The 20,801-nt window shown below is 41.4% G+C and overlaps 1 protein-coding gene across 1 annotated transcript in view; it reads right to left on the minus strand.

Moving 5' to 3' along the window:
- Positions 1 to 20,631: 20,631 nt before the first annotated feature.
- Positions 20,632 to 20,801, minus strand: part of pitpnc1b (phosphatidylinositol transfer protein cytoplasmic 1b) — a 16,362-nt gene continuing 16,192 nt past the window's right edge. The window contains exon 10 of the mRNA XM_034554306.1: positions 20,632 to 20,801. This exon is cut by the window's right edge and continues 1,140 nt beyond it. The gene's annotated coding sequence lies outside the window, so the exon portion shown is untranslated.

Consider the following 20,801-nt stretch of genomic DNA (forward strand, 5'->3'; position numbering starts at 1 on the left):
CTGTGACCAGGGTGTAATGAGGTATTCTCTGTAATGGCCCCTCTAGCCGTTCCACATCACTTCCCCCTTTGCAATAACCCCTTCCTGCGCGATTTCATGGGAATTAAAGGAAGAAAGGTGTGTTTCATATGTAAAGCAGGTAGCTTTTGCTGAGACGTGAGGTGGTTTGTGTGGATTCTCTCCCTCACTCTTCCTCCCACTCTTCTGGGTCGGTGGTGGGGTGTTGGGGGGTGGGGGTGGGGTTGAGGTAGGCTTTGATCACTGGCAGAAGGTCGCTATGGTTCGATTTCTGTAGCGCTCTTCTGAGACGTTTGCTCTGCAGTTATAAACCATGTGAGAGAAGGCAGAGGGATGGTAATGTTCTCAGCAGCTACTGTAGCCTGTGTCTCAGTTAGCCAACAGCGAACATGAATTACATTTACAGTATGAGGCAGTAAAAAGGCATCTGGTACCACAGCAACCAGGACACGGGATGTTAAATCTGTTTAATAATCTCTTTACTATGTGAGCTGAGTGGTTATAAGAGATTGAATGAAGGACTGCAAGAGCATGATGCCCTGAACTTCTGCTGGCTCATACATACTGTAGATAGCATAAAGTACTTACTTCAACTTGCTATAATGGATTTCTTGGCCACTTGGAGGCGCAGGAAACAAGCTGTGAACACAACATTTACATTTGATCATCTTTTACGCTGATACGGCCAATGTCTTAGGAAACTATTTAGACATCCAGCAGATACGGAGCAACATCAGCATTTGCTTTGTGTTTCTGCTTTTATGTGCTATAATTAATTTGTTCCTCTATATGCCAGCAGCAGTTACGGCGCCATGCCACTGCAAAAGACCACTGCTGCTGATCATTATTATTATTTTTTTTTTTTACACGAGAGAAGAAGAAAGAGAGAGCTCCATCTTATCTCTATAGAAACGAACATTATATTCTTTTGCACCATGTTGGACGCTTCATATCTAGGTCAGTACACAAAGCATGAAAACAAGATACTTAACTGATCAGCATAACGATTAAAACAGCAGAAGGATTATCATTCGCCGAATGTGAAACAGTCCTGCAACTTCAAATGAGTGTCACACAGTGACGTTACAACATACACAATAACTTTAGGAAAACGTGAGGAAACGCATAACTGTGAAAGAAACATATCCGATTGCTTCTACAAGTCTATCCTGTAAAAAGAAAGTCAAAACATCTGAATGTATCATTTCCTTTTGGGTCAGACAACATGGGGATTCAAAGACACCACGACAGAAATCTTGTTTTCTTTCTGCAGAAACTGGTGAATTATTACTGCTGCTCTGCCTCAAGGAGGAAATATTTGAAAAATTCAAGTGGTTTGTATAATTTGTGTTTATAAAAGAGAAATAATTGAGAGAAGATGGGGGTTGATCCATGATCATACACCACTTCTGTAAAGAGGCTGTTGTTGAGGAATGATGAATTCTTCTTCATATGTTCAGCATAACTCATTTCCTTGTAGTTCTCTATTCAACTGTGTCTAACTGGTTCATTTACACCTCCTCGTAAAATCTGTTATCACTCAGTGCACGTGCCCAATATGGAACATGCCCTTCAGCGTTGCTAATCAGGAAATTACGTCTGTGGGAATTTCACCTCCTCACTGCAGACTGACTTCTGCACACCATGTTTCTGTGCTAAAATCTTGCTAAAGGGACATCCAGACAATTTCAAAAGACATGGCAGGGTGCAGTTTTATCCTGTGAAGGAAGGAGGCCCTGCAACTGTTTAAAGTAGCCTGTGTCTGTGTCTGTAACTAGAGGCTTCTGCAGCTTTCCAGCTCTGCGACACATTAAACTGAAGAGCTGGTTAAGCTGAGCATTGCTGCGGCTCATCTTTGTTTAAAACTGTGTGAGACGGGGGAAGGCTAATTTGACTAATTAGCTCCAAAACAAGGCTTGACTGAACTGTCTTTCTCTACCCCAGATGTTTCGCCTCTTTAGTTGAAAAAGGATGCAGAGAGAAAAGACACTCATTTTCGAGGCTAACCCAATGTGGCATTATTAGGCTCTGTGCAGTCCCAAAACAGGCGGGGAGACATGTTTCTGATGTGCTGGTGCTTTAACTGACCTTTGCCCTATTAGCGGGACTCTCACAACTCCAAGCGAGCTTCTTGGCAGTCCGTAGTTGAAGCGCACTACCCTGTGGGATGAAAGCTTAACCAACTTCACACTGTTCTGGTCTCAACTCTATTTCTTTCTTCTCGCCGTAGTGAAGACAATGATGTAATCATGGCCGGCTCGTGTTGTGGACCTCAGAGTCTTTGTAATGTGACTGTCACAGATAGTTCACTGATAAAACAATATATATAAAAATATGTACACGTCTAGGGATAATATAAAGAAGGCCAATTAATTTTTCTTTATAATGCATGTAATACTTAACTTCTTTACAAGTATGGTACACAGGCAATGAAGTAGCCCATGAATATGAGACTACAGATTGTAATCCCTCATTGTGGAGGTTGGTTTATGGCTTTTTGACGGTTACACCTACAGTCCATGGGTCATATATGTGTATATCTATGGGTTACACTCATACACATCTTTTGCATTCCTCGTAGTTAATTTTGTTTGTGCGCCCTTTGTCGTTTCAGAGAATAATACAGCGCATAGAGCAGGGGTATTCAATTAATATTCAACGAGGTCCAGAGAGAAGGTCCGGTACATCAGAATAATGTCTAACTGCCGTTATGATTTAGTACCATATTAAAGAAGCCTACCATTCTTATCAACGTCTGTATGTAGTCAAATCAAATAAAGAAAAATGAATTTAACAATATCTACAATTTTCAAATTGAACTGGATGAATTATAAATAATACCTAATCTAATAATAAATACACAACAGAAAACTTTTGAAAAATGAATTGAACTGAATTGTCTTTGGCCTGCAGCTTTACATTCAGTTCATTCAGGTGTGAAGTGATGTCACACAAAAAGCCACGATATATATTTGACTCGTCTTATAAAAGGAGACATTTGTGTGCAGGGACTTTCTTCTGGTTATTTCAGCTCTATTCTTCTCAGTTAACATCCTTGTTGGGCTGTGAATTCATGTATAATGAATCTGATCATATTGGGCTCTTAGGTTGTTTATTTTCCATTCCTTCATGTTGTATGTGAGTGTGTTTGTTTTGTGCTTTGTCTAGCGCTTCACATTGTCACTTTTAATAATCGTCAAAACTTCACTTTGCTGTAGTCTTGATGAAGAGTTTGTGGTGGAATTATTTCTAACTCCTATTTACAAGCTTCGGATGAGATGTTTAAAATAATGAGATCCAACAACCTTTAAGCTTCTGAGTATTATTCATCAGGGGGGTGGGGGGGGGGGGGGGGGGGGGGGGGGGGGGATACCCATAAATCCTGCAATTTCTCGGGAAGTTTAATGAGTATGCTGAGGAGTTTCACAAAATAGGGGCCTCAAAAGGTTCATGCCAGCCCAAGCACAACATGATTATATTGAATATGATATTATGATATTCAAACCGGCAACAAATATAAGTGCAGTATTTTTTCCATTACATCTTCACAAAGTCTTCATGAAGCCTTCATAAAGACGTTATACGGGCTTCACAAAGTCTTCATAAAGACTACAGCAAAGTGAAGATTGAGCAAATACAGCCGGTAATGCGTTTTTTTTTTAAAAACTCTGCTCTCTGTGTTTTGCTCAACTCGATTCTGTGCCTCATTTTCCTCATTTATTGCCACAGTACTTCATATTATCAGCCTAAAATGACTCCACTGTTCAGTGCACACATTGCCTTGTACCAACAACCAAAAATAAAGTAACCCAGAGGGTTTTTGGTAAGTATCCCTATCCTGAAAATCTTACTAGCATGCTTTAGGCTTTAGTATGGGATAAATATAGACAGTATGTTCCATTATAATGGTTTATTATAATATAAAAGACTGAGAAGCTTTCGTGGATCATGTGAATATTTTTAATTTAATTTAGTCTCAAATTTGTCTCTTAAGGACCTTCAGCTCCAATGATAACTTATAGCATAGTATGTTAATTAGATTCTCAATGCAGTTATGTCACACAAAGCTATCTGCTTATTTCATAAACGTATCTATGTTTGGATTTATACTGGAAGGCGTTATGATTCTTCTCTTTTCGGTCATTTTCTACTAAATACTTATATTATATTATATTATAAATACGCAAAAGAAGTTTGCATGGAATACTCTATGAGAAAATGACCCTAATCAATTTATTCCTTCATTAAACATTGTAAACATGAGTTTATGGTGTCAATCGCTAGTTCCAAATCTTACAGCATATGCAACATACTGCATAATGTTCATTTGGTAAATTATGCTCCCATTTAGAGTCAAAGAGACCATAAAGCAGGGTACGTTCTGCCTGTGATTGACAGGTCTCTACCGTCACTCCTCCTCATTCCAAACATGGTAACTTCCGCTCATTGGTTGGGGTGTAAAAGGTCAACTGAGCATTGAGTACATGGACTCGGATACAAGCACACCAGTTTTATCAGCTTTTGACGTATTCATTCGGGAAAAATCCCTGTGCTGAAAAGCATACGCGTTGATGTGCATGACCTGCATAGATTTCAGGATTTATTAGTAGTTTTTTGTTTAGCTCTACTATCATACAATCCTGAAGTTGGTTTGCTTTTCAAGCATTCTCGGTTCTGTTGTTTGTTCTGCTCCACGGTTCGATTGACAGCTTTCACACCAGCCCTAATTAGCCTGACTAATTGGGTAAACGGACCTGAGCTTGTTTTAACCGATCCAAACATGTGAGGCATGAAAGCAACCTAAGGCTCTCTCGCTCTCAACCTCTCAACCTCTCAACCTCTCTCCCTCTCTCCCTCTCTCCCTCTCTGTCTCCCTCTCTCTTTCGCCCTTTGTCTCTCTCTCTCTCTCTCTCTCTCTCTCTCTCTCGCCCTCTGTCTCTCTCACAATCAATGTATTAGGCCGTCTGAAATACATGGTGACATTGTAGTAGGAGCAATGTCTGTTTTTTGTTTTAAACTTGTAAAGTTGTCTTTTGCAGCATTTAATTAAACATATGCTTAAATGCATTCAAACAAATAATGTAATGGAGTTGGATTTTGAATTTGGATGCCAATATTTTTTCCTTTTACTACAAACCTAAGCTACAACTGGACACAATTGGATGCTGTACATATCTTGCAGCAACCTCCACTGTTTGTAATTTCTTTTAAATGTCTTTTAATCCTGTGAATAAGAAGGTCAACAAGCAGAATGATGTGATTTTTGAATTGAGCCATTTATGTCTTGAGAAAAAAAGGCTCATGAATGCCCAGCTGTGTTGAATTGAATGACCTTTGTCTTCAACAGCCAGATAAAAAGCACGTTTCTAAAACAAACAAACAAACGGGTTGGGACATTTTGTTTTTTACTTTGTTTTAGCAGTGCAGACAGGAAAAAATATGACAGAAATTTGATTATTTCTAGCACAAATGAACACTGTAGTACTGTCTGTATATCCTCAAAGGTGATTATATCTTCATTTCAGTGTTGAAGTTCTTCTTATCAAGTTACTCTGCATAACAATGATGTTAATTTTAGAAATATGACCGCAAGTGTCAATTTGGTCCAAATTGAAGTCCAAATTTAATAATAAAGTTCTTTTTCAAATAAGGTCAAAGATGCAACAAAAATAATCAGAAATCACATAAAAAATCACAAAGGAGCGTTCAGAGCCAGCTCGCCTGTGAGGATCTGAATGTTAGTGACCCGCAGGAAGTCTAAAGAAATGTGAATCCTTGTAAATCCTCTGTACTTGCTCAACTTCTGCAAGAAACGTTAGTGACAAATGGTACACGATGATATTATTACTGAATTTAACAGAGGATTAGATCATTTGGTGTCCTGTCTCTCTAATTGTCTGTCTGTTAATGAATGTCTAACACTATTAGGTGACTGAAGTGTAGCACAAGCAAATCTGTCTGTTTATCATATCTTAAACTTTCAGGGCATCAAATATTTGCCACGTTTTGACACGTTTTTCTTTCTTTTAGGTTTGTGTGCATGGCCGAACATCAAGGACATGTTAGCCCTCATGTCGAACAGTCAACTAATAAAACATGGAGCTCTTCATAGAGGACAAGGCTTGACAGGACAATGTACAGGACATGACACAAACTGGTCTGACCCCAGCTGTGCACTTAACTGCCTGCACCTAAACTGTCCATTCATCCTCTTGAGAATCATTGTCTTGTAGAAGCAAGATTAGATTTAGAACAAAGCAGCCTGCACCACAAGCTTGCATCTTGTGTGCGTGTATTCGTGCAGAGGACACAGCTGAGTTCCAGCGCAGGTTGTGTACCAGACGACACCGCTCACTGCTCCCTATTCTGCTCCCCGCTGGGTTTTTCCTGTACTCTTTAGCGAGGACTCATGTTTGATGCCGGGTGTCAATGACAGCCCACCTCCCACACTCAGCGCCTGTGCAGCTGCAGTAACACAGCCCAACCTTGCCTCCAGCTGATAGCATTGTAATAATGAAAACATAGATGCTGGGGGTTGTGCATGCCTGGCTGCTTGCTTGAGATGTGTGCATGTAGGCATGTACAAGTGTTATCTCCTCAATTAGTTTGTGAGCTGTGGCCATGTTTCATCCATGTTAATGAGGATAGAAGAGTTCCCATCCCTCCAAGGTCATACATACTGTAGGGGTTAATTTCCCACTGCATCCTTCTTCCATATGCTCAGAATACGACTACGGGCACATACAGATTAGACTGACCTTGTCACTTGTGTGGGTTTCTGTCTGTGTAAACATGTATACATATTTATCGTAATCCACGTGTGTGCTCAAGGTGTGCCAATCCCTCTCACCCAGCGCATCAATTGTGCTGTTATTACATGCAGTTCTGTTTCCCCTATTTTAGTTTGTCTGTTCTGCTTTATTTTGTATTTGTAATTTTCTATTGCTTAGCATTGTCTCCTTTGCCTCATGTATTTTCTGAAATTTTTACTTGTATTGATGTTATGTTTTTACCTTGCTTCTATGTAGACCACTTTGTAAACTCTGTTTTTAAAGGTGCTGTATAAATAAATGTATTATTATTATTAGTAGTAGTATTACATCCTATAACGGGGAATAAAAACACAGTTCAGATATCTGTCCTGTATGGTAACGGCATGCCCTTCCACACAGTCAATAGCAGATGTGTTTGAGGGTTTTTATTTATGTTTTTATTACTCATTTTCATTTCCTTTGTTCCTTTTTCTGTGTTTTACAATTTAAGCACATTTTGTTCTCAGAGTTCTAAAGTGTTTTAACCATGTGGTTGAATACAATTCAAGAATTCACAAGAAAATACTTAAAATGTGAGGAATATCAATGAATTTGATGGAACACAATAGTGCACTATATGTTTGAATCAAAGATTGTGATTCAATAGATATTGTAAGAGCCATTTATGGTAATGAAAAGATGTTACTCTCTATGTGCACTGGGTGGCGCTGTTCTGAGGTCTTGTGCTTGGCCAATTAGATCTGTCCTTAGTTCTGACCTGAGTTACGAGTGTTATGCTTCTAACAACCGAGTGTTATTGTCGGCATCAAGGAACCGGGTTTATGTTATACCACAGAGAATAAAGGGATCTTATACATCACAACGTGTCCGTGGATCATGTATCCGATCAAAGTGAACCTGAGGAAATTGAGGCTTAACAAGAGCACGTCAACCAGGTCAATCCAGAGGGAAAACCAAAGTATCAGACTGGGCCCCTTAAACAGTTATAAAACAAAACATTTCATCCTTTTGTAAAATAAAATGTAGCCGTTAGTGTCGAATTCCTCATGTAAACATTATAATAGTCTTTGAACAATGAGCGCCACTGATCGGGGGCTTTTGTTGGGAAGTAAAAAAACAAACAATTGTCTAGTGGAAAATCAAGGCTCAAGTTGTCTAGTAAGAACACAGGTTGCTGTCTCCGAGGACCTCTTCTGTTTGTACATGTGTCTGGAGGAGCTGAGTCTCTGTGAAACACCGACACGAGGAGAGACAATTCCACACAGATAATAGGATAAAATCACCAAGTGATGACATTTTGGACCGCCATGAATGTAAGCCGCAACATGACTGGTTGGCAGAGACGTACGACGCGTACACATAAGGCAGCAATTCAATAGTTTTCATATTTTGTTTAATAGGTGCACAATAAGACTACAGATTATATGACCATGAAGCAACAATCATACAAGAGTGTTACTATGCCGCATTCAGTTGCCAATTCTGTTTGTGCAAAAAGCAGCAAAAAAGAAAATCCTGGCACGGCTCCTTCCTTTCAACAGTTGTGTTGCTGCTCTCCGGCTGCCTCTTTAAGCCCTCCAGAATGCTTCCAAGGAGAGATTGCCATGCATGAGCTAATCTCAGAAACCAGAACCAAATCTTGCTCTATGACAAGCTACTGGTTGTCCGTCAGGAGAGATTCTGCTCCCTCTACCTTAACAACGAAGCCAACCGAGCATGACCACCTCTCCTTCAATGGAAGAGACACATATGCCAACACTCTGCTTGTGTCTGTCATTCAGTCTCTTCGAAGACTCTGTAATCCAAATTGATATGAGGGATGCAACACAAGTCATAAATTGGGGCTCAAAACCTATTCCAGCTTTTGAATTGTTTTTCCACTAAGCTCTCTTAGTTGCTTGTGGGTATAGCTGGAGCAGACCTTGTTGCATGTGCATTCTCTGTCATAACGATCTCTGGATGTTTTAGGGATTCATTGCATTGCTCAAGGACACTTTAGCAGAACAAGCTGTATATGTTGAAGCTAGAATCTCTACGTTTGGGCGTTCAAGGGTGTTTTCCCTCGTCAATGTGACAACCTGGTTAGGAAGTACATTTGTTCAGGAGCTGTTCTGCTTCGGTTTATCCTCTTAAGAGGAGGTGAGCAGGATTGATGAAAGGGAGGGAACCAGTGGACAGCCAATTGCTCTCCCAAAGATGGAGCCTATAGGCTGTAGACATGTTGCATGTGGTTGGAAGAAGAATTGTGTTGTTGACTCAAAATAATCAAACATGTATTGAGTTTCTAGATTCCAGGTGCATTTGAATGTATTCCATATGTATCCAGTGAGGAGTGGAAGGAGAGGGAAGACGGCATGCAGAGACATTAAACACTGGAGTGTTTCAAAGAAGCAGATCTTAGGTCGTGAGCAACTGGACCTGCAGAGATGCAGAATATGTGAACTGAAGGCTTTGACGCATCCCATCCCCCAAGTCTCTCTGCATGATGCACACGCTGCCCTTCGATACCACAGCATACATTTTTGTGTCCATCCCACACGACTCGAGCATGGCTCACTTTTCATTGCCTCCCTCCGTTTGCCCGATCATCAGTGAGAAATACCTCACCCCTGCAGACAGAGACAGATGGAGAGAGCAGCAACAGCCCCTTGCTCAGCTCCAGCAATTTATGCTCACACACACACACACACACACACATACACACACACACTCACACACACACACCTATGCATTCATGCATGCAGTGCGCATGCGATCATATATCAGAGGATGAGATTGCATGCATAAATATGCAAGGACTGGTTGGTGAGACAGAGCTGAATGCATGACGCCACCTGTCTTGTGTTAATGTTAAATGCCAGAGCTCCAGGGCTTTTTAAAAGGACATGTGCATCTTTGATGCAGTGGCAACAGAGTCTGACATCATTTGTCCCCTTCTATGACAGTTAAAGAGGAACGACAGGCACATTCTTCCTCCTTATTCCACCTGACTGAGGTGTCAGACCTAAAAAAGCTGTTGTACTCAGCTGCACTTTGCTACAAAAATGGAATATTGGTTGTGCTTTCTAATGAATGCCAACCAAGCAAACAGAGTGAATGTTTAAGGGTACCTAATGAGCACACAACACTGCTGCAGAGAGAGAGACTGAGAGTAGCCAGTAGACATGTTTGTGTGTGTGCGAGGCTGTGCGTTTGTTTATGTCGCGTTGTGGTCTGGCGCTGTTAAGGTGTTGCAACAAGGACATGCTGGGTGTACAAAGAGGCAACGATTTGTGAGTAAGGTCATTGTACACGATGTCCTCCGCTCTTCAGGCGCTCCCTCTAACCACACAGACACACGCATCCATCTTTTTAATATTAATTCTGTTGTAGAGGGATAGAGAGGTGGAAGTGAGGATGGGGGACAGAGCTGGGGTCGGGATGAGGAGAAGGGTGGTGGAGGGCAGGGCGGTAAAGGGGGCAGAGGATGGAAAGAAGTAGTCAGATGACAGACGGGTAGAAAAGAGGAGAGGAGGGATGAAGGTAGAAAGAAAGAGAACATAAGAGGGGGTAGAGCAGTGGTGGAGGGGAAATCGTTTATCCTGCAGCCCAGGTAAGGGTGACCTGTTTGTCTTTGTCGGCCTCTGTTACTCCCCTGATGTCTCTATAATAGGTCTGTGAAGCAGGTAGACACGGCAGCACAAAGCAGCGGCCCACAGTAACAGAGGCTCACAGGCGCGTGAGCTCCATTACACCCCAGTAACTTCGGGGAATTCACAGAAATTCCATTTAATGAATTAAAAACCACTGTTTTTAAATGAGCTGCATTTATCTGAACATTAATATCGCAGCAAATAACTGTTTGCTATCTGAAGCTATAGTGGAGTAGTGTACCTGAACAGCGAATGAAGCCGCTCTTCCTCTGCGCGTGTGATGTTACCCAAGCTTCTCCTCGCTATGTTAACATGCTTTTAGTGCATGTTAGTGCATGTGAGCGCGCCCCGCTGGTTAGCTCGTGAACTCCGCTCTGTACTGCCGTCCGGCCCAACAGAGTCGTGGCCATATGTCGTGCCCCCCGTCTGGGTTCCCACGTCAGGCACGTCAGGTGACCTCTGTCAGCACTTTCGCAGTAGTTTGCACTATTAGCGAGCTATGCATGTTCAACATGTTGAGAGACAATTGAAATGCTACAAGTCTCGGATCTTACACCTTTAACTAATGCGGCTTTAAGAAAAAAATCAAATGCTGTAAAAAACAAACTCTTGAATGACTTGTAATAACTTTGGTATCCTGACTTTCATATAGCGCCATCATCGGGTCTAAATTTGAATCATTATCTCATACTTTTATGGCCAAGTACCTGCAAATTTGGTAAGAAATGTTAATATATATGTCATAGCATTTAATGTGCGGCTCAAAAAACACATTTAAGTGTGCTTTACCTCTTTAAGTACACATGCTCATGAAGGACCAACCACAGTTGACGTTACGTCATGTCTAACTATTTCTAGTGCCAGATAACAGCAAAGCAAAACCGTTGTTTCTGAAACATCAGTGTTAAGTTTTGAAAAGATGTACTTTCTAGATGTACAATTGTGCACCAAATGTCAACTTTTCATGACAAACGAACTCCTGCAATTCGCTGAACGCCACAGATTGATGACTTATAACAGTGTAAGAGTATTCAAGGGAGGATTTTTCCTTAAGGCAGTAGCTATCGATCTAGCTGACACTTGAAATAAAAGTAAGCCAGGCAGCCAGGGCCTGTTTGATTTGTCTCTGCTCACTTCTTCCTCCCAGTTTTTTTCTGATCGCCCCGTCCGCATGATGCAGTAATGACAGCCCCCTTTTAGTTTGCTTCAAAATCACATCGGTGAAGAAGATCCGTTTCTTTGATTTGAAGACAGAAAACAGTGTGGTGGCAAAGTTGAAAATGAGCGCAGATGGGAGGGAGAGAAAGAGACAGAGGAAGAGAAGAAAGAGAGACGAGAGGAAAGCTTGGCCTAGAGCTATGGAAAGTTGTAATAGATGTTATGTGAGCAGCAGGAGAATAAAAAGCATGTGGGTGTTTTTATGGAATTAAGACTTGTGTAGTCATTACCATATTGTTTAAGACTTTTCAGTTTTCAGAGGCTTGCATTGGTTCTTCTCAAATTACATCCCCAAATAATAGCCATAGATATGCAGATGGACACATTTGAATAGTGTGAGCACGTTATTGAATAGGCTGATTAAAAAAAACAGTTAAAGCACAGAAAAATAAAAGGCTTTATATTCCCAATTTAAATTAAAATGTCTAAAGCCACTTACATCCAACTCTGGACTGGACCTTACCGTATAAGCATTTTATAAAAAAAAAAAACAGAAATCAAGGAATCAAAGATTCAAGGATAAATGATTGTTATTATGCAACACAGGATTGCACAACAACGTGTAGTTGTAGCCCATTTGCTACACGAGAAAGACATTACAACAACAAAACAAGTCATTAATTTCTGTGCATTTTTTTTCACTTTCATCAGGAGCAAACAAAACAAAAACAAATTCTAGGCGGACAATATGGTGGGCATCTTAACATAAAAGAATTGCCACTAGGGAAACATTGTCCATCAACTTTGACTATGTTGGAGCACCAAGCTCATTGATGAAAACAGAGTCCGCCTCCTCTCGACCCCCCCCCCCCCTTTGATACGGGATGCCACGATGGAGCCCGGTCTCTGTAAAGATGTCGACACAACAGTCACCAACCTCCCATTGCTGGGTTAGCCAGAATTTTGTCGGTGGGCGGTGATCATCTCAAGGTCCACCCCCAATCCATGGAAACCCAGAGTTCAGATCAGGAAGCAGAAGCAGAGTTGTAGTCTTACACCCTTCTCTGCACTTACCCACCCATAACTCTAAAGAGACTGTGTCTGTCCCACGGCCACTTCAAAAGTAAGTCAAACTAAATAACCTCATAAAGGTTAACACCACTATTTCAGTAGTGCAACAAAACAGTACTGGTAGTTAAATGTGGACTCCTAAATGTTAGATCTCTGTCATCTAAAGCTGTATTAGTAAATGATTTAATATCAGACAATCACATTGATTTATTTTGTCTTACTGAAACCTGGCTGTCATGAAGAATATGTCAGCCTAAATGAATCAACTCCTCCAAGTCATATTAATACTCACATTCCTCGAGGCACCGGCCGAGGAGGTGGAGTAGCAGCCATCTTTGACTCAAGCCCATTAATGAATCCTAAACCTAAACTAAACTACAACTCATTTGAAAGCCTTGTTCTTAGTCTTTCACATCCAACCTGGAAAACATTACAGACAATTATTTTTGTTATACGGTACCGGCCACCAGGTCCATATTCAGAATTTATATCTGAATGTTCAGAGTTTCTATCAAGTTTAGGCCTTAAAACTGATAATGTTATTATTGTGAAGCCAGAGCTTGATAACTCTTTGTGACTTCACGTCTCAGAGGGTCCATTGGACCTGGCTGTGTCTGAAGCTGGTCCTGGGTCGTGACTCCTTGCCCCTGCTTCCTGCATCCAGCCCCTAGCCTAGACCTGGCCTCCTTCCCAATGGCCCTGCCTCCTTCTCTGTGCCTCCATCCTGACATCATTGGTCTAGCCTCTTTTGCGATGCCTCATGCCTGGTGTGCCGGCCTCCTGCCTCCGTGGCCCTGTCCTGGCCCTCTCTCTTCTCTTTCTCCTTCTGTTTCATGGATTGTGGAAATCTGGATCATCGTCCATGCTTACTACTCATTATTCATCATTTCTGTCATATTCATTGAATGTGTTGTAACTCTGTAACGCTGTTCATCTGTAGACATGACATCTATTGCTTCTGTCCATCCGGGAAGAGGGATCCTTCTCTGTTGCTCTCCTGAAGGTTTCTTCCCTTTTTTCCCTGTGAAAGGGTTTTAGTTTTTTGGGGGATTTTTTCCTGATCTGATGTGAGGTCCTGGGACAGGGATGTCATATGATTGTAAAGCCCTCTGAGGCTAATTTGTGATTTTGGGCTTTACAAAATGTACTGAATTGAATTGAATCTCTCCATGCTTCCTTCTCTGTTTTATGTTCCATATATGTTCTATATTCTGTCATATGCTATAACTGATCCAGTGATTTAAAACAACTAACTAAAACAAATTAAGACTGAAATGTTTCAAAATTCATGGGAGCTACCGGCCGCAGCACATACATGAGCTGCTGTTGCCAACAGTCTAGTCTAATGCAGAAGAATCCAGCTAACCTTTTAAAGGGAAACAAGCAGTGCACAAAAAGACCAAAGTGAAAGGCCCCCAAGAAAAGAAATAAAGTCTACCCAGCCAGGGTGGTCGTAAGATCAATGAGCCTAAAAGTTCAAACTTCAGTCTTAGTACTAAGAGAGACAAACGTGAAAGGTGAGCAGGGGGAAGTGAAAGGATGCCTCACTGTCATCCTGAACTGTCACCGAAGAGCCACTCACCTGGTGACATGTGTCCCTCCGTACAGTCGCTCAGGGAAAAAAGTACTTTGTGAGGTCACTGGGTAACAAACAGTGGGATGTTTACAGTTTAAACCCGACAGGCCCCACAAGGTAAATGATATGCAATAAAAAAAGACATGACAACAAAAAAGGCCTATTGTGCAGAGCTCAGGGATGCACCGATGGTCCTGTAACTTGGCTGCAGTTTTGGAGAAAGGTTATTTAATAGTCAGTGTTTTATTACGAACATAATATTGATTTATATTGATTAATATTTGGTCAATTCTAGCAGTTGGAAAGAAAGAAAATTGGAATTGGCAAAATTCGATGTCTCAAAAAATAGAAATCTGAATCTGCCAAGAAAGTTAAAACTGTAGATAGTTTTACTGTTAACACAATCAAATACTTTTCAGTAAATTGATTCAAATTCTTAACTGTACTTCCCGGAACCAGGGTGCATCTGCCCTCTGAACAAAACAACAAAACAACAGTAGCTCATGTGAATAATTTTGTGTGAGCATTTTGGCAGGTAATGCCCTCATAGTCTCACTGGGAATCCCCACTGGAAGCGAGATGTAAAGGAGATGTCATCCGATCCACACTGAAGTCCAAACATCGCTGCCTGTCTGTCAGCAGCTGAGTGGGCGGCGGCTCACTAACCTGCCTTCACCAGGCTGACTGACAGTAGACATTTACTTAACCCAAATAGTTCTCATGTCAGCTACATGCGAAGAAATCAGAAGTGTTTGTAGGCCTGTGCATTGACGTCATTGATGTAATGTTCCCGTCCACTGGAGCGAGTGAGAGGAATCTGCCTGTAGTGAAACAGGCCGCCTCATACACCGACTGGGAGCCTTGATCAGTCAATGTAGATACTGTTCATACATTCAAAACACACACACAGTGGGATAGTTGTGTGCTTTCAACAGCTGTCAACGCTTCACTAAATGCCAGAAAAATAGAAGCAATGGAGAAAAGGAAACTATTTGTCAATTTTAATTTATCATTATTTTAGTTTTACCTTTTTGTTTCAATTGTTTCAAGGTATATTGTCTAGGGATGAGTTTTATTGAAGGATTTCATGAGCTCTTGGTATATTTAGGAACAAAACCCTGAGATTGAGAGCTAGAAGGGCAAATGTTGCCTTCCTTCTAGAAATGTCAGGACAAACATTCTCATATTACATTATTTACAGTGAAAACATCACCCATGCCTGGATAGTTAAAGGTGTACATGTTAAGGTAGTAGTTGAGGCAACTTGCTAAGCTGTTAAACACAATTAATTGATAGTGTCTCATCCCAGAAATGACTCATTTGATTGTTTTGCCTTCAGTCTTCACTCATTTGCTGGCATAATTAGTACAGTACATGCAGGAAGGGATTCCCAAGCCACGTGTGAAACTGTCTGCCAATCAAATGACGTACATTTTTTAACCTTAAATTTATCTTTAGGTATTATAACATGTTAATTACGGCTGATTGAGCGACAGAGAACGGCTGTCGTTGTTAATGGAGCCGGTCTGTTGCTCGGTCTGTTGCTCCCATGTGTGGACTCAATTGTGGATTTGCCAGTTATGGATTTAAAAAATTGATCTCAGGATTTTTATGAATAGATATCATTAAAATGAAGAACGTTGTGAAACGGAAATAAGTATTCTTTAAACCCAGCCCTAGTACTTTGTGCTTACAGATACACTAATGTATCTGTTGTTTTGTCTTCGGAAGCTTCTTTACAATAATGCGTCACTTTGTTTCTTCAGCTTATGAAGTGCCTCCTGACATTTGTTTTTTTATGTCGTACATTGTTGTTTGTACAACATAAATGCTGTTTGTGTGCACATCCTGTGGGGGGAAATATAATATGTATAGATCAATAAAAAACATTGGATTCTAATATATTCCACTCACTATCCTTATCCATCCTCTCCTATTAGCAAACATAAGGCCACACTGGCTACAATGACTATAATTAATAGTCATGGCGGGGCAATTAAAATTGGGAGGCTTTATGGGCTCGCTGATTTAAGATATTTAAAGCACCCAAGGCTCTCTGTTTCTGCGTATCTTTTTGTTTATACTCAATTTATTTTTGTTTCCTCCAGGAAAATGTGCGTTTGTGTGAAAAACGAGCCCTGCCTTTGTGTTGTGCGATTTGAGAGTGCGTACAGGACGAGGAACAGTTTCAACACTTATCCTTGACTTTTCCTTTACCCGCATGCAATTAATTACTGCCCCGACTAGCAGCCCTGGGATCAGCTGCTAAGGAAATGAAAACACATCAGTGTAAATGCAAAGCCAGCCTATTCTGGGAGTGTCGTTGTGCGGCACTCTGAGACGCTGCACCGCCATCCATTTGCAGTGACAATCATTATCGCGTGAAAGCAGTGGTCTCCAACTCTATTCCAGAGGGGATGTGTGTGTTCACAGTCCCACAGTAATCCATATTCACTCTCTTAATTGGTTAAATTAGTTCTCTCAGATACTTTATGAATTTTACACTCTGCCTGTCCCCAGATAAAGTCCAGTTAACGTATTACTGGGCAGAGGTTACAAATTGGGTTCCCAACGGTGAGGCTTAATACACAGAGGATTTGAAGTCATTTATGTGGTTGAGTGGACTAAAAAATGCATTGCTGACACTGTAATGAGGGAACACAAGCAACTTGGCCTCACCGTGAAGTCTTACGCAGGATTAACACTCGTGGGAATTCATACACAGGCACGCACGCATGCCATATCACACACAGATACCGAACCACTTTTATCTATCTACCACACAATGGGAGGTAGATATTATTACAGCAAACCTTTAATGGGCTTAACATTCATTCTGAAAGCGACATGTAACTTTTCAAACAGATACAAAGGCAGCGGCTGCCCACCATTGTTGCATTAACCACGGACTTCACCTGTGATGATTACATTGAAAAGGGTGTAATTCTTCACACAAAGAAGAACATTAAATAGTGTATTTACTGCTTTATATCTTTTGTTTAATTTTCAACAACATCATTTTTACTGTGACATTCTCCCGGATCAAACACAAGACGTCTGTAGACACTGAGAGTCAAATTCACAAAAGTATTGTGCGCCTTTTGCGGCCTCTAAACCGGCACAAATAAAACAAACCTCGTAATACTCAAAGCACCCTGAAGGGTGAAAGGCACACCTAACTGTGCTGCCAAGCAGATAGCTTATCAGTGCTCCTGTGATATTTGCACATATTTTAATTAGGCAATGTTGTGTAATATGCACTTTCCGTAAAAATGTGCCCTTCTATTCAAATAAGTTAAGATCAACTTAGCCACAATAAGGGACAAATTGTTAGGGTCTTCAGAGAGTTGGTGGTAACTGAAGCACATTTATAAGCCCAGACTTTCCACTGAGTATATGGCATCATTCCATTATCCAAAGCGCTCATCCTATTCAGGGTTGTGGGGGCGCTGGAGCCGATCCCAGCTGACAGTGGGCGAAGGGTTCACCCTGGACAGGTCGCCAGTTTATCTCAGGACCCATATAGAGACAGACAACTAATCACGCTCACATTCACACCTACGGGCCATTTAGAGTCTCCAATTAACCTAAACTGCATGTCTTTGGACTGTGGGCGGAAGCCGGAGAACCCGGAGGGAACCCACGCTGCCACGGGGAGAACACGCAAACTCCACTCAGAAGGAGTGTATACTTTACATTTGTATAATGAGGCGCTTAAAGGTTAATCACCTTCTTCTTCTTCATGTTGATGGAATTTACCAGCATTTCAGCAGCGAGAAACAAACAAACAAAAATGACAGCTAACTGGAAAATGTTTGTACTTGTTTAGATATTTTAGGCACAACAACATGAACAGAGGTGAACAACCTCCTACTGCTGAAATGTGTGTATTCCAGTTGAACACTTGGTAGCACTCAGACACTTAAACGTGTTTTTGCACATGTCTGTACACAGTGAAAAAAGTATTAACATCTTAATATATTTGTCATATATGTCATATTATATATATGACTATCTATCAGTCATCTATATGCCATCTAATTAATTAAGCTATTCTTCTATGACTAGGTCCAACTGGTGGATCCCAAAGTGACATCTAGAGGGCCGCGGAAGTACTGCGAAATGATTAGATTAGATAAATAAATAATTAAAATTATAGTAATTTCCAAAGCTTCAAACAACACATCATTTCAATGACCAGTTACATTTGAATGTCACCACCCATCATGACGACACTTCAGGTAGAGACAAACGTGTTTAGCTACTGATGCTAACGGCTCGGATGCAGTGACACAGAATGGATTGTTTGAAATGTAAAAGTGATGTTTGATACGATCTTGCGCCAGTAAAAGGGCCAAAGCGTGTTTGAATACATACAATTAGGATTCATAATGCCAGGCGATGATGGGTGACGGTAAGCAGAATATTTTATTTGATGATTGTGTTTTTTATTCCCCAATAAATATATTTTTTAAATCATGTTTAAGGAGACTGGTTTAATGTTAAATAACCCTGCAATGGTTTTGAAAGAGTACCTGTGGTTGCAACCATTCACACTGGAGGACTGTGAAAGAGGGTGTTAGTAAGTCGTTAAATCCCTGCTCCAGCCTGCAGGGGCAGCGCTGAGTAGAAACACTCACATTGCTTGATTTAAATCACGACCAACAGCAGACCTCCAAACTATCCCCTCTTGGCTCGCCTTCCCTCCGATGGTTAATGTGTAATAACGCCAAGGTCCACTGTTGCATTGGTACGCAAGAGCAAACCCACACATGATACACCTTTAAATCAATGTTGGCATATGAAATAAGCGATTGAGTTAGCGACATGCTAAACTATGTGGCCTAATGGTCACTCTCCTTTAACGACTGAGATAAAAAAAACAAAAAACTGCACAGCCAGGAAGTGGGGACCAGTTCGAATGACGAAAGCACCCACTTGCGTACACGCCCACACACATCGTCAAACAAATGAGGCCTTTGCATTAGTGCCTTCCTAGTGAATGGAGAGCGCATATTGATCTGGAGAAGAAGCTCTTACATCAGTGTGGTTTGGCAAAATGCCATTAAGGTGTACGAGAAATGATGTAGACATTCGCACAGCCGATCTTTATTCCTTTCTTTCCCGGAATAAACTGTCTGAACCTTCTGCCTGTTAAAACTGTCTTTATTGCACGTTTGTTTGTTTTTCTCCTTGATCTCCTTTTCCTTGTTTTCATTACTTTCCCCCCGTTGTCTTTCCTTTGTCCCTTATTCCTTTTCCCCCCGAACCCTCGGTGTCCAGCTTATGGTTTTACCTGAAAGTGATTGCACAGTTGAGGACAGTGCCGGCGACGGCGTGGCAGACGGCTGGTTGTGGCTCTGGAGAGCGTCCCGTCTTTCCTTTACTGTGCTATTTGTGGGGTCTGACGGGCAAACTGGGAATAGCATGGATGTTTCAGCGCTAAAGGGTCAGGATCTATGATAATGTACCATGGGGAACATTTCCATATAATGAACACTGCATCTTCTGTTGAGCCCCTCTCGACGAACAAAGATGAGGGCACACAGATAAAGAGGAACGAGAGAGAGGGAGATCAAGGGAGATTTCAAGAATGAGAGGGAGGGGGGGGGAGAAGAATAAAGGAGGATGGAGAGAAAGGCAGAATAGTGGAGACGGCAATAATGAGAGAGAAATTGTAATGGGAGAGACAAAGAAGTAAAAGAGAACGAGGTAATGTTAATGCGGTGCAGCCAGCAGTTTGGGCTCCCTCTGCAGCACTTGCGAACACTCTTTGCTGTGTTGAGCATTTGCTCTTTCATATCAGCCTCCTGCTGCTACGGTAAAATAGACGCATTGAGAGTTCTGCGTGCATTTATTTATGTGTTTGCGTGCGTATGTGATTGCACGTCTGCAAAGCCCTATTGTCGGGAAGTTAATAACACATTGTCACGCTGGCTCTCGATTTGTATGGATAAAAGAAGCCATAATGAGCCCCCATAATGCGAGCTATTTAATGCCCCATTTGAAGCAAGTCTGTCAGTCACAGGAACTTTCGTGACAGGCCTGAAGTCTTAGACAATAAAGTCATACAGCGATGACGGACATGCACACACGCTCAGCCCACAAGCCTACATCCGATCGACATTCAGAATTCTCCTCTTCGTTGTCTTGCAGAGAGACAACACTGCCATGAGCTACAGAGTCGGACCAGGCTGGACCACGTGGCTGCCTCTTCATGTCCACTGCTGCTCGAGCTGGTTCCACATGGCACACACGTGTGTCATTGGTGAGTAGATTACATGCGAGTGCTTTGGTGTGAGAGCAGCTGGTCCATCTTTACAGGTCAATACTGATTAAACATTGGTAATGTGTACGGTGATTCCATTTTTTCACTTATTTAGGATACTAGTGAACCCTCTCATTGGATATACATTGTATTTATTGATAAAAATCCATTACAAAGGACTATACAGTGTAATGTCCACATACATCTTCCACTTGAAAAAGGTTTAACGAATAAGAACAACAAACACGTTTCATCGTTGCCATCGTTGATCCCTGATGATGAAAACCCATTCTCCTCTAAATGTA

Source organism: Cyclopterus lumpus, chromosome 16 (assembly GCF_009769545.1).
Source record: "Cyclopterus lumpus isolate fCycLum1 chromosome 16, fCycLum1.pri, whole genome shotgun sequence".
Taxonomy (NCBI): domain Eukaryota; kingdom Metazoa; phylum Chordata; class Actinopteri; order Perciformes; family Cyclopteridae; genus Cyclopterus; species Cyclopterus lumpus.